Source organism: Sinocyclocheilus grahami, unplaced genomic scaffold, assembly GCF_001515645.1.
Source record: "Sinocyclocheilus grahami isolate Dianchi unplaced genomic scaffold, SAMN03320097.WGS_v1.1 scaffold1008.1, whole genome shotgun sequence".
NCBI lineage: Eukaryota > Metazoa > Chordata > Actinopteri > Cypriniformes > Cyprinidae > Sinocyclocheilus > Sinocyclocheilus grahami.
Window position 1 is genome coordinate 190,427 of NW_015506187.1, and position 15,540 is coordinate 205,966.

General features: G+C 42.8%; 1 pseudogene; it reads right to left on the minus strand.

Moving 5' to 3' along the window:
- LOC107565559 (NACHT, LRR and PYD domains-containing protein 12-like) overlaps window positions 1–15,540 on the minus strand; it is a 168,278-nt pseudogene that overhangs the window by 147,532 nt on the left and 5,206 nt on the right.

The window sequence follows — 15,540 nt, forward strand, 5'->3', positions numbered from 1 at the left end:
ACAAAAGACACAACAAAAAAAAAAATATATATATATATATATATATATATATATATATATATATATTGTAACATTTTCAAACCTTTGACAAAGACTGTATGGAGATGTGTGTGTGTGTGTGTCTGTGTACAGGTTTCATCACCAAGGATAGTATAATGACACGTTCCCTGAAGAAGGGAATGGAGATGTCACGCTGAGGACCGACGAATTGGGAATCTCGCCAGAGAGACCCATTGGCATGCGATAATTGCAACCAGCTGCCACTTGTCACTGCGCGAGTATAAATAGGCAGTAGGAGCAACGCATAGTCAGGTTTTCACTGAGGAGCCGAGCCGGTGACCCAGCCGCTCAGCGGTGGTACAGCAACTGTGGCGACGGGACGTGACGTCTCCGTTCCCTGAAGAAGGTTACATACGTTACATAAGAATTGAGAATCCTCATCAAAGCACCACTGATGCTGCCCCTTCCAGTGCCCTGCATAAGCCTCCCGATCCCTTGCTAGTAGTGGAAGACGAGACAGGGCTCTATGCAGAGAAGGCCGCTGCTGTTCCAGCACAACCCACTCAGTGACCTTTGGATGACACTGGGAAAGCCTACCCTTACCAGCTGAAAAGGAACACTGCGGAAGCACGAGGTACTAAGTGGGATTTACACATATGGAATAACCCCGTAGGGCCTTACTGCATATAGAAGTCTCTGGGGTGGCTTCAAAGAGACTACACTACCTCCTATGGGGTCATGATATGCAGAAATTGCAGCAGTATATACTTTGAGACAGCCTGTCTAAGGGAGACAGCCTTCGCTCCAACCCCTGCTGCAGAAAGGAAAGCAATGGGTCGATCGAACACTTCCGGGGGTCCTCTCAGTGAGAAGAACACCACTCGATGAACAGGTTCCACTTCAAGGCGTAATCTTGTCTTGAAGATGGTGCTCGTGCCGAAGAAACGGTATCCACTACCTCCTGGGGTAGGTCACCTAGAACCTCCGCGTCCCGTCCAGGGACCAGGCATGGAATTTCCAAAGGTCCAGATGCTGGTGCCATAAAGTGCCCTGTCTCTTGAGAAAGTAGATCCTTCCTCAGAGGAATCTGCCAAGGAGGGGCTGTCGTGAGGGGCATAAGTTCTGGGAACCAGGTCCGGTTGGGCCAGTAGGGCGCAACAAGCAAGACCTGCTCCTTGTCCTCCCTGACTTTGCACAGTGTCTGCGTGAGAAGGCTAACTGGGGGAAACGCATATTTGCGCAGGCCCTGGGGCCAGCTGTGTGCCAGTGCATCCATGCCGAGTGTTCCCTATACACCATCCCAGGTGGCAGTGGGAGGTTTCTGGAAAAGCAAACAGGTCTACCTGGGACACGAATAGCACGAAGCGATCTCAGATGCTTCTGACTACAAAGGAGGAGATGGCGGGCGAGTTGCGACATGCAATGGGAGTGTAGACTATCTTGCTGGTTGATGTACGCAACGGTCGCAGTATTGTCTGTACGGACCAATACGTCTTTGCCCCATAGCGACCCTTTCAGGCGGCCCAGTGTAAGACGTACTGCCAGCAACTCAAGGCAATTAATGTGCCAATGCAGTTGGGGAAACATTCAAAACCCTGAAACTGCATGCCTATTGTACGTGGCCCCCCAACCCGTGGCAGAGGCATCTGTGAACACAACAGCATGCCTGGACACCTGCTCCAGGGCCACTCCTTCCCAAAGGTATGAAGGGTCCGTCCACGGAGTGAAGGTTAGACGACAGGCCGGTGTGACTTTCACCCGGTGAGTGCCGTGCTGCCACGCCCATCTCGGGACTCAGTCGTGAAGCCAGTGCTGAAGCGGTCTCATATGAATCAAACCAAGCAGTGTTACAGCCGCTGCGGCTGCCATATTTCAGAGATCCCGCTGTCCTGCGTTTGAATGAATTCAAGCAGTTCAACACCGACTGAACATGTTCCTATGTGAGGTGTGCCGTCTGTTCGACTGAATCCAGCTCCATCCCGAGAAAAGAGATCTTCTGCACAGGGTAGCATTTGCTCTTTTCCCAGTTGACCTGAAAACCCAACTGGCTGAGGTGACGGAGCACCATATCCCTGTGTTCACACAACTGATCTCATGACTGTGCTAGTATAAGCCAGTTGTTAAGATAGTTGAGAATGCGAACACCGTGTTCTCTCATGGAAACAAGTGCTGCCTCCTCGACTTTCGTGAAGACACGAGGAGACAGGGACAGCCCGAAGGGCAGGACTCTGTACTGATATGCTCGGCCCTTGAACGCAAAGCGCAGAAAAGGCCTGTGTCGAGGGAGAATCAAGACATGAAAGTACGCATCCTTCAGGTCGATCGCTGTAAACCAATCTCGGGGACGGATGCATTCAAAAATGCGTTTCTGCATCAACATTTTGAACAGTGGCCCGTGAAGTGCTCGGTTCAAAACTCGCATATCCAAGATTGGCCATAACCCACCACCTTTCTTGGGTATAATGACGTAAGGGCTGTAAAACCCTGTCTTCATATCGGCTGGAGGGACCAGCTCCATCGCGTCCTTCACCACACAAGCATCGGTTGCCTTTTATGATGTGAATTGGATGCCCCTGAACATGGGGGGGGGACGCCGGGCGAATTGAATCGCATAGCCAAGTCTGATGGTCCAAACGAGCCAGCGAGACGGGATGGGCAGTGCTAGCCAGGCTCCCAGATACCATGCAAGTGGGACCAGTGGAAGCACCGACGTACCCGCAGTGGGGCCAGATTGGAACACAGGGACCCAGGTCGAGCAGCTCATGGGCGGAACAAAGCGGGGTCTGAGTGTGCAATACAACACCTCCCTGGTTCCACGTTTGGACAGAGGGTACGTGAGGATGTCTCGTTGTGCCCTCGAACCGCCCACTGCTTTCCGCTGACGAAAGAGGATGAGCATGGTGTGGCTCTACACCGTCCACTGCCCTCCATGCCCTCTTGAGACCCAGAAATAGAGGAAACTGCTCTTTCTTTGAAGGTTCGGGTATTGCTGGCTGTAGGGCCAGCAGTGGAACAGAAATAAAACGAAACAAATTTTCTCCACCCGGCCCTCCTCCGTGGGAGGGAGTGGTGCGGCCGCCATCTCCCGAAGAGCAGCTTCCTCCATCTCTGGGTTGCCTGTCTCAGGGCCTCTTGCACTTATGCTTCCCACCAGGTTTGGCATGGGCCTGGACAGGCCGGGCACCCTGCCTGCGACGGGCTCCACATAGCTGCTTGGGTGGAGGCTGCTGCTGCTGCGTGGGAGCGGGGGCAGACGCAGGGGAGCGCCCTCGGCGACGAGCAGGCTGAGGTGCTGTGGCTGGTGGGCAGGTGGACACAGCAGCACTCTGCCGGGGCAAGATGTGTTCGATGGCCTCAGTCTGCTTCTGTGTGCCTGAGAACTGTTGGGCAAAGCTCTCAACCGCATCACCAAAAAGGCCGGTCGGGGACACAGGGGAGTTCAGGAACCATATCTTGTCGGCATCCCTGATGCGCTGTGACGAGCGGCAGCTGGATGCAATTATCGTATGCCAATCTGCATAGGCTCATCTAGTTTACACTCGAAGTAGATTGGTCTCTCTGGCAAGATTCCCAATTCGTCGGTCCTCGTCGTGACACTGAAGTGACAGACTGAAAGGGAACCAGTAAATTCCAATACATTTCAAAGCAGTATGTAATAACATATTCAATATGATTACATTTATTAAAATAAAATCATAAACAGACCTTATAGTCTCCTTACTTGTGTCTTTTCTTAAAGCCACTCCTACACCTACTCCTAATCATACTGAAGCTACTCATCAGTGAAGGTGTTTTTGAAGATGCAGGAAGAGAGTCACGATTATGAGTTTGGGAACAATATAAGCTGCATGTGGTCGATTCACCAGCACATCTGATCAATGTGAGGACGCCACATACAATTTCAATTATAGACCTGTTAAATACCTTTTAGACACTTTATTTCCATGTTTTGAATATTTTTTTATTTATTTTTCTTTAATATAAACATCACTCTGAGCTAATATGCACACATGTACAAGAAACAAAGTCACACAATGTTTTATTTTCTGTATCTCTTGATTGACAATTGTCTCATCCAATCAGTAGTAAGTATTCCATTCACAAACCATACCTAATTTTTACATTTCGTCTCATTTGTCATTGTGTTTTCTGACTTTTTTCTGTGATTTGTTTTTCACTTCACAAATGCTTTACACTGTGTCATATATAATCTTACCACAATATCTCCAGTTTACAGTGAGGATTTTGTAGTACATCAGAGAGAAGATTCACTGAATTTCCCATTTTATTCCCAGTCAGACTCAGTTGTCTTAGGTGTAAGGGGTTTGATCTCAGAGCTGAAGCCAGAGCAGCACAACCTTCATCTGTGACGCCACAATCACTCAACCTGTAGAGAACAATGACACACTCTTCACTCTCTCAGATCAGTTTATATGAAGTTAAGAGTAGCATAACTCAAGTATATTTAAGTATATTTAAGTAATATTTGTAATTGTAAGTTTAAACTCACAGCACTGATGTGAAAAGCTTCAAATCTTAGCGCTTTGACTTTTGCTATTCCTTTTGTGATATTCCTGTTGCAAAACACACTTGTTTGCTTGTAAATGCAGATGCGTGAGAGCAGTACTGGGGGCATGACTGGGGTGGGAATGAAGCCATTTTATTAGTCGATGCCTGACCATTAAAATTGGATAGTTTCTTTGTGTGATAACGTCATGCAACAGTGGCACCAAGTTTGCCATTTTGGGAGGAAAACCGGCTTTGGGAAAGCAATGGCACGGCAGAAGACTAGAGAAGCTACCTGCTCACCTAACAGCACAGAAGACATGGGAAGCCGTGGTGGACAACAGACTCTCCTCACTCAGCGGATGATTCACTGTCCTCCCGGCTCCCGCAGTGGACAACACACTCTGCTGTAATGTTATGGTCAGTTTTATACAGGAATGCCACTTCTATAAATGTAATTCCTTTTTTATAAACAAATTGTCTCGTTTTACACTTCATGCATGTGTACTGAATATTAAATAACTTAGTAATGATGACATAATGTGACATAATCTCCAGAGCACCCACCAGCGTGAAGCTGCCTCTGCAATCAGGTCTTGCTCCGGCTTCTTGTCTGCATCCCCCTATTTTCCCCCATTTACTTCTCTTTCCTTCTACAAGCACAGAACCCAGCGTGAGGCTGCCTCTGCAAACGGTTCCTGCCTTTTCTATTCCCCTGTCAGCCTTCTTCCCTCTACCTCAGCCAGTCCTCCATCCTATACTCACTTTACGACTGTTCCAGCAGCAACTCCCACCCACGCCATTGCCATGGATCTCCTATCTGTGTCTATTCCGCTCCGGACTCAAATCCTCTCAGGTATGGCTTCCCTTCTATCTCCCATCCCACAAAAAGACTGCTATCGATCCCTTGACTGTGGTGCTTTTTCTGTTACCCTCAAAGATTCAGCCTCTAGCTCCAATCACATTATTTTACTCACAGAATTCATTCTAGCATTTGGAAAATAAACGGATGTAATCTTTTCAGTCTTTCCAAACAGGCGTAAGGAGCTAAATGATTACCTCTCTGTCATTTAGATAGAGTTTCTGTCTTTTACACATACCACTATTTTTTTTCAGCTAATTCACAACAAGGGTCACATAGTGGAACCAGTGCCCCAACTGGGATGCTCTGGACTTCGATCTGTAAAATCAAGCCTTCCTTGGCTGCCGCAGCATATCTTGCTCTATTTGTAGGTCTTTCATCCATCAGTCTCACTCCTGCCCACTAGTCACATAAAATTCCCAGAAACATCAGTCCCATCCTACTTCCGAACCCATCAAATCCACCTTATATGTGCCACAGTCCAGGTTTGATCGCTCCATCCCTGTTAAAGGTCGTTCTTCATCCATTTCAAATCAGTTTCAGTTTGCAAGAACTTCAACGATTTTCACTGTTCCAGGCAAAAATTTCATTATTTACATGCGTGTAATTTCTGTGGTGGTGATCACACACGCCCCGTCTGCCCCTTGTACAAATCAGCAAACATCAGCAAAAACATCTATAAAAATCTATAAAAATACTTCTCTTCTCATGTGAATGTTTCACTGTTATCTCTTGAGCTAAAAAAAAAAAATCACACTGACAAACGTTTCACACACTACTTGCTCTCTGGCCTAAAACAAGGTTTCGATCCTGGTCTAGAAAGCCTCCCGGATGCAATTTTCTCTGCCCTGTCAGAACCAGACATCGTAGATTCTCTCCTTGTAAAGGAGATGGATTCAAAATGTACGTTGGCCCATTCGATTCCTCCCCGTTCAACATCCACCGCATAAACACCATCAGTGTAGCCGCCAGAAAATTCTCAGGAAAAAAGCACATCATTATCGATCTCTCTACTCCCCACGAGTGCTCCGTCCCTAGCATCAACAGTCTAATTCCTCTCTCAGAATTCTCTGAACCATCACGATGTCGACCAAGCAATTCAACTAATTAAATCTGCCGGCTGCGGAGCGTGGTTAGAAAAAAATCGGCATTACGTCTGCCTTCAAAGTCATGCCATTAAACCCCGATTTTTGGCATCTCTTCAGAGTGCATCTCTTCAAATTCAATCCCAGGATCCATCCAGCCTTTTACGACCTCCAAGTATGGGACAACCACACAATTCACTTTATTATTAAACATAGCAAAACAGATAAATTAATGTGCGGCCATCCAACTTTCATCTTTAACTTATCCACTCCCCTCCAGCCTTACCAGTCCATTGCCCTCTTCTTAGCTCACAGAAGTTCTCAGATTCAATCTCCCACTGAACATCAGCCGCCCAAAACAGTCTCCCCAAAATCCAAAAAAAGAGTTTAAGCCGATGGTCCTCAAATGCCTTCCATTCATACATCAGATCAAACCTATTCCAAATTAGGCAAGCACACCAATCTTTCATCCAATAACCCAGCTGCCGTGCACCTGTTCTTAGTTAACCAATAAACTCCACTCGCTCTCAGTTTCGCAGAAATAGCAGGAATTGCACTTTTCCCCTCCCTCTAGCTCCCGACGCGTCACCTGGCCCAACCTCTCCAAGAAAGGAATTCCCTTTTTTACCCAACCGTAAGTCCCATAGCCATTCAGCCAGGAATGTCAGCTTACTGTAGCAAATTAGCTCAAAAGGGAAATGTAGGTAAATAATTACAATGAATTATAATTAATTACAAATATTTACCTCAGCTGCCAGTAGTAACTGTTGCAGAATTAATATAACAATTAACTAATCTGTTTGTCCAGCGAACATTCAGTGTAATTTCATATCAAATCTAAGAAAGGGTATTTTCGTGGCCACAGAAAATAACTTTCTTACAGTACAAATGCATTAGAGCATGTAGCTATAGATCGGATCGTAAAAGGGACACTATTCACAAGCGATGACAGAACCAGAAACTGTAATTTGTGCACAAAAGTTTTATTAACTAAACACTAACACATAACTAATCTAAACAAACAAGCAAACAGTCAATCATTCATGGGGGGTTGGAAGTGGATGAAGAAAACCGCTAGAGAAACCAAAGAATGCAGTTATGGAAAATGAGTCAGTTAACCACCTGAGTAAAACCATCAGCGCCATTTAATAATGGGGTCTACAGCTTATACTAAACTCTTTGTTTCGTTTAGTTAAATGTACGATACTTGCATTGCCTTGGCCGTTGAACAAGCGTCTGGATGCAGTCTCGGATGAAAGTCTTGATGGTTTGGAGGTTTTGGAGTCGTGATCACATTCTTCTGGGTTTGAAGAGTGATGAACTCCAAATATGTTATTCTGTCTCTGTGGTGGTCAGGAGAGTTTTCTCCCAGATGGAAAGTGATGAGAGAAGAGCGCAGAGCTAGAGAGACATCAGCTGAGATCCAAGGATCTTTGGTGAATGGAAAGACAAGGCCGCAGCCAGGCACAAACTTAGGGGTCCTTCGAAGACGTCTAGCTCAGCATCATTTTCTCAGAATCTAAAATAAACTAGACTGATGGCAGGTCACTGATGAGAACGCTTTTATTTTCCATCGAGGTCACACCTCTGGTGGGACCAAAGAGCCTATGGTGTCTTGAACTTTTGGAGGGAAATTTTACGACTCTTTGTCTCCAAGCATGGTGTTTTGCATATGTAACTGGATTAGATGTTGATATACAAACTATTAAAGATTCTTAGAACCGTAATATGTTGCATAGGTATCAACATATAATATACACTATCGTTTAGATCATCAGAATACGAATTCATAGTGACATGCATGGTTTAAGTGAGGTGATATTAACTAGTGATCTATCATAAGCATGGATAAAACAGTATAGAATACACAGGACTATATATAAGAACGTAATAATCATACACGATGATCTGGGAATATGCATGATAGGAAGGTCATAGAAAAAAACTGTATATGAATTAAATGAAAAGTAATTTCCTATAGTAGTATGAGATTCTCGCTACATACTTTTAGGTCATAAAGCTTATCTGGTCTGGCTGAGGTGCCCTGGTTTCCATGGTAACCAGGGGCCTGGGGGTTGTTCACAGACATCCTGGCACCCAGTATAGTTGTTAGGTGAGGGGTCTGTGATTATTTGTTAATCTAAGGAATAACTGACTTGTTCAATCTAATGAATAATTGTGTGTTGATTGGTCCAAATGCTACATTACTAACCTCCAATTCGCCGCTGCCACGGCAGCGACCTCTATCCTGCAAACTTTTAAACTTTCACTGTCGCAGCAGTGAATTTTTCTACCCAATCTTAATCAACCTTTCCACTGTTACAGCAGTGAATTTTCCCACCCTATAATCTTTTATTAACAGTTCACTGCCGCAGCAGTGAGTCGTCCCTCAACCCTCGCGGCAAACTATGTTCTTCCTTTGTCACTACCGCAGTAGTGACAATTGCTTATATAACCCCAGCAGCAATTTCGCTCCCCGTTAATCATTTGTTATTTATTTATCTGCCGCAGTTTTCGCATGAGCCTTTTTTCTCCTTAATGCATTAGATAAGTCTTTTTGAGGGGACGATCAAATTCTCTAAAATTTCTCCATCTCCAAATTACTTGCATTTGATGCAAGTCAAGATAGCAAGTCATCAGTTCGTTTACCATTACCTGGCAGGGATGAATGGGCAGGCAAACTTGTGAAATGAAGTTCCCAATGCAGGGTAGGGAGGAGCCTAATCATCCAGTCCTTTCAATCATCGTTACGACAGCATATAAGCAGCAGTCATTGCTCCGTTTCAGCGACAATTCTTCCGGCATCCCTCCACCTCCCCTTCTCCTCCTCTAATTCCTTCTCTTTTTCCTCCACTGTGTACCATCATGGGGGGGTTCTTACTCGGAGCTCAAGCCGAGCCTCGGGTTTCGAGCCTCCTTCGTGGACAGTAAGCCAAGTTCGTTTACCATTACCTGGCAGGGCTGAATGGGCAGGCGAACGCGTGAAATGATTTCAACAGCATGTTTCATTACATCTCGCTCTCTCTTTGAATGAATCAGCATTTGTGAACGTGTATTTGAATGAATGGTTTAAAGACTCACTCGAAGACAGTCTCTGTTCACTCTGCGGCCATATTAGCAATGCTTCCAGGCAGCTATTCCGGGCATCCAAGACCAAGTCCTATCTAAATAAATGGGGGAATCCTGAAATCTCAAAAACTGCCTGCTGAACTCAAAATTAAACTACATATTTCAAAACAGCAAGAAAATCTAAAACGAACTGCCCCACAAATGGCAGCAACAATAAAGTTATGCCTTCTTTCTTTGCGTGAACATTTGGGCGGCGTTATGCAAATCTTCCCACATCGTGTTGTAGATGTCACGAATCCGGTCCATGAACTTCCAGTTTCATTGACTCTCGCACTACACACTGTTGCACATCACCCCGGACTACATTTCCCATCATGCATTGCACTGATTGCACTCAGCACAGATTACACACAGCTGTTTACACTGATTGCACCCAGCTGTTTCATATCACTCGCTCACTATTTAACACTCACTCTGATCCCTTCCCTCTGCCGAGTATTGTTCAGCGCATATCTTATCCTTAGATAGCTACTTTACAGAGCCCTCATTAGTTTCCCTGCCTTAGCCTTAGCCTTAGCTTTAGCCTTAGCCTAAGCCTAGTTTTGCCTCGCCTTGTCTGTTTTCTCCGGTTCTGATCTTCGCCTGGTTTCCTGGATTTCTCCCTTAGTCTTGCCCCTTTTTTGATTCCGTCTTGCGATCGTTCACCTGCCCTAGCCCTAGGACTTAGACATGTGGGGGCGTGTTTAAACGAGGCGTTTTAGGAGGGCGTGGACCAGTCTTAACTTTTGACTCAAACCCAAATAACATATCTTTGGGTTTGAGACTTTAGTCTTTGCAACTTTAGGGATCTTTTCTATTCATGAACAGCTTGTAACACTCCAAAGAGAAAGGAAAACTTAAAATTGCATCATATGACCCCTTTAACAAAGTCCTAATTCTGGGGATTATCCTAATCAAGAGGTCTTAAATTTGGGGACATAATGACAAGAATTGAGATACAGATTTATGATTAAAATGCAAAAGGTTATGGTTTAATAATTAATTAAATATGAGCACTGCACATTTCAAAGTCAGGTGCTGCTCTGCTTTGTGTACTGTGGTTTCTGGGGAAACCGCTGTATTTCTGCCATTCTGAAAGCACCACCTACTGGCAGAGAATAAATTTGCATTTTTCAATAAGCCCAACTGCTATTTTTGTTCAGACCAAATCAAAAAGTCTAAACAAATTCTTAATACTACATTCCGTGACACGAAAACAGTGTTATTTATAAAATTACAGTGGATTTGGGAGTCCGCCATGACACTCGCTATGAGAAATACGGCAAGCGGAGTGATACAAACAGTGAAACAGTTCCCATATGATATTGGGTGAATATTTCATGGGTGGGAAGACAAAAATAACTGTTGTATATATATTGATTATTGTCTGTGTGTACACATTAAAAGATTCAGCTTTTCACATCAGAACTGTGAGTGTAAATTTGAACTTTCAACAAATACAAATATTACTATGACAAGTTCACAAATTCAAATTAGCTTGCTCTCGACATTTGCTACTCTTTTACCTTCATAAATTTAGCAGTGAATCTATTATTAAAGTGAAAGTTCAAACCTAAAGCACAAATCAACATGTTTGATGGATCATTGGATTGAGATTATAATTGTCACAGAGCACAAAACACGATCATAAAAAGTTTAATTCAAGCAGGATTAATAATATTACCTCATTGCACCAATTATCTGCAATTTTTATTTAAAAAAATGTTTGTCATAAAAAATCTATCTTAAATAAATTGCACTATTCACTACCTGCGTTTTACAATGTTTTCACAATTAAAGCAATATTTTACACTGTGTTGAGCTCGAGTCTGTTTTAAGTCAAGAGACTGAAATGTTGATTGTGTGTGAAAGTGTGTATTTCAGTGTGACTCTCAGTCCTGCAGTATCATGTTACTAAGGAGCAGCTCATGTGTTCAATCATTTACAGCTCAATCAGCTGAACTCAATGCAGCAGAAAGAGACTCAACACTTCAAACATACTTTACATTGTGTTTCATGTGTGAGAGTCAAATATGATCTTACCACAGTTTCTCCAGTTTACAGTGAGGATTCTCCAGTCCAGCAGAGAGCAGCGTGACTCCAGAATCTCCTAGTTTATTCCTAGTCAGATCCAGTTCTCTCAGGTGTGAGGGGTTTGATCTCAGAGCTGAAGCCAGAGCAGCACAACCTTCATCTGTGACGCCACAATCACTCAACCTGTAGAGAACAATGACACTCTTCACTCTCTCAGATCAGATCAGATCAGTTTAGAAGTGAATTCATTATTAAAAATAAAGTACAAACTTAATACACAAATCAACATGTTTGATGGATCATTGGACTGAGATCTATAATATCACAGAACAAAAATATGAGCCTCATTTATGAAAGATAAATAATACACAATGTCAGTTGTATAAAAATTACAATTACTTAAATACCTTTTTTTTTTTTTTTTTTTCAAAGACATTTTTAATTATTGACAAACCCAAATAACTTATCTAACTCTGAATGTTATGCTGTCACTGATTTGATATAAAACCACTGACCACTAAACTCTGGACAACATCTGCAGTACTTAAGATTTATGAGCTTTTAACTTTGATTTTCTTAATGTTTTAACAGTGAAGTAATTGTTCTCAGTGATACTTACTGAACTGATCTGGATTCTTTAATCACAGGCAGCAGCATCTGAAAAACTTTCAGTCTGCTGATTTCATTGTTTCCACCAACAAATTTATTAATATCAAAATCATCCAGCTTTTTCTCTGATGTTAACAACACAAAAACCACAGCTGACCACTGAGATGAAGATAGTTTGGTGTCCTTTATTGTTCCAGATTTCAGATACTGTTGTATTTCCTCCACTAGTGAATGATCACCCAGTTCATTCAGACAGTGGAACAGATTGATGGATTTCTCTGGAGAGTCAATGGTCCTGATCTTCTTCTTGATGTACTCAAGTGTTTTCTCATTGCTGTCAGAGCTACTTCTCGTCTCTTTCATTAGTCCTTGTAGGATAATCTGATGAGACTCCACTGACAAACCCAGAAGGAACTGCAGGAAAAGATCCAGATGTCCATTTTTACTCAGTAGAGCCTCATCCACACCTCTCTGATGCAGCTTAGACAATGAAACATGTTTTGATGAACTGAATTGAAACCAGCCCTTCACTTTAGACCACAAACTCGGTTTGATTTGGTCAAACACATTTATGTTGTGGTTTGTACAGGATAGGTGCACATATAGAGCTGCTAGATGCTCCTGAATGCTCAGATGAACAAAGCAGAAGACTTTCCCCTGATACAAGCCAAACTCCTCTCTGAAGATCTGAGTGCACAATCCTGAGTACCAAAGATGAACAACACTTTATATTCATCACTGGATATTTCCATTTCTTTAGTTTTAGGGAAAAATACATGAAGAAGATCTGAAAGACTGAGTCTTTTGTCCTTCATCAATTTGATTTCTCTGAAAGGAAGTGGAAATATAAGCTGGACGTCCTGATTCTCTTTCCCTTCAGCCCAGTCCAGGATGAACTTCTGCACAGAGACTGTTTTTCCAATGCCAGCGACTCCCTTTGTCAGCACAGTTCTGATGGCTTTGTCTTGTCCAGGTAAAGGTCTAAAGATGTCACTGCATTTGATGGCTGTGTCCTCTGTCGCTGATCTCCTTGATTGTGTCTCAATCTGTCTCACCTCATGTTCATTACTGATCTCTCCACTCTCACTCTCTGTGATGTAGAGCCTGTCGCTGCTCTCCTGGATTGTGTCTCAATCTGTCTCACCTCACGTTCATTACTGATCTCTCCACTCTCACTCTCTGTGATGTAGAGCTCTGTGTAGATCTCATTCAGGAGTGTTGGGGTTCCCTGCATCACTGTTCCCTCATACAGACAGGCAGACTTCTTCATCAGATTTGATCTAAACATGTTGAGGACTTCATGCCTTGAAAATTATAATACTACATTATTAAATAAGCTAATGAGCACAGTGTATTTTATGTATTCTGTATCATAATCAAATAATATTTTACAGAAATATTAGACCTGAGGTCAGTCTTTGTATCTTCACTCGTATAATCTAATGGCTGATTCACAGACGCGTCACTCCTCATAGACACACAGCTGGACTCTGCTTCTGATCTCTTCTGATGGACTGAACTATAACAGAGAGAGAATAAAGTGAATCAATTGAATTACCATATTTAACAAAGTACATCTTCATTTATTATTTAAACAATCACTTTAAAAAGCATTTCAGGATAATTTAATTTGCACTATTTTATTACAAAATATGTTAAATAAAACAGTGTTTTCACAAATGCGTCTCATATACAGTGGGCAAAAAAGTATTTAGTCAGCCACCAATTGTGCAAGTTCTCCCACTTAAAAAGATGAGAGAGGCCTGTAATACTATAGACACTATTTAGATCATATAAAATGACGTGCTATAATAATATTTATATAAAAATGTACCTGAGATCAGTCGGTGTATCTCCACTCTTAAACTCTATTGGTTGACCCATAGACGCGTCACTCCTCATAGACACACAGCTGGGCTCTGCTTCTGATCTCTTCTGCTGAAATGAACTATAACAAAACCGATTTAATCCTTTATTATTATAATATTACTTTTTTTTATTTTATATCTTTAAGTAAGAGGCTTTTTGAACTTAACGTAAAAACCTCCAGACACAAAAACACGATGGAGACTCCCATCTACCATCATTCAAGGTGATTTAATACAGTGTTTATTTAATGTACCTGCATCCTGGAGAAACATCTTCATCTGTGGATGTTTGTGTGTCATCCATGCTGAAACAGAATCTGATCTCCAGCACTGACTCTGAATGGAAATGACAAACAAACACAATAATTCAGCTAAATGTGCAGTGCTGCTGAGTGGTTTGCGATTGTAGCTCCTTGTAGCTTCGCTTTTCTTACTATCACTCTCTGTTGTTTAAAGTAGGGATGCACCGATCGGTATCGGGCCCGATACTGGTCTCCTCTACTCGTACTGGTTAAAATCCCCGATACCAAACGCCGATACCACACAGCATGTGATAAGCGCCATATTCAAACAAAGAAACACGACAACAGAACAACAGACAGCAGAAAGGCGTTAAGGATGTCTACAATGAAGTATATGTATGCAATGAATATAACGTTAAACATTCAGTGTTAACGCCTGTATAGCTGATGTGCGCGAGCAAAGCACGCTGAGTGGATTGAGCGCGCGGCGGCGCAGATGCGCGAGCTTGTCGAATGAATACACATAACAAGTGAATATGCCTTTCTCACACTGGAAAGTTTGTAGTTCGGTCGGATATGTCAAAAACAAGTAAGTAAAACAATGCACAAGTTACTTAACGGTAGGGGGAGAGAGAGAGAGAGAGAGAGAGAGAGCGCGCGCAATACTGTTGTGTGATCTTTGATGTTCACTCACTTAGCACACATATCATTTGGATTAAAACAAAATTGTAAAAAATAAAACCATTTATAGGGGCATTCATTATAAACATCATTTATTTTCAACCTTAGGCATACACGACTTTCAGGCGAAAGTGAATCTAGCAGCCTGTGTGAAATGCGCTAGGCTGTGCTATTCTGCATCAGTACAAATACGTGCACGCGTTGTGCGTTTTGCTTGCTTGAGTGTTTCTGCATAATATGAGTGGCTTTGGAATATAAATCACAGCACGTTTCAGATGAAAAAACGCGACTTCTATTTCTGAAAATATCACAGTTAGGAGATTTATAACGAGTGGTTCACTGCATTATTACAGCAAAGCGCGTGATTACAGTACTGAGCCGCTGCAATGGAGCAGCTCTAATGCTATTAAATTAAAGATGATGTACCATAGAGAACAAGAAATGAACAGTGAAAGTAACAAAAACTTGTAAAATACATTTTAATGGGCATAATTAAGTGTGAAAATAACAGAAGGATATACAGTCAAACCAAAAATTATTCAGAG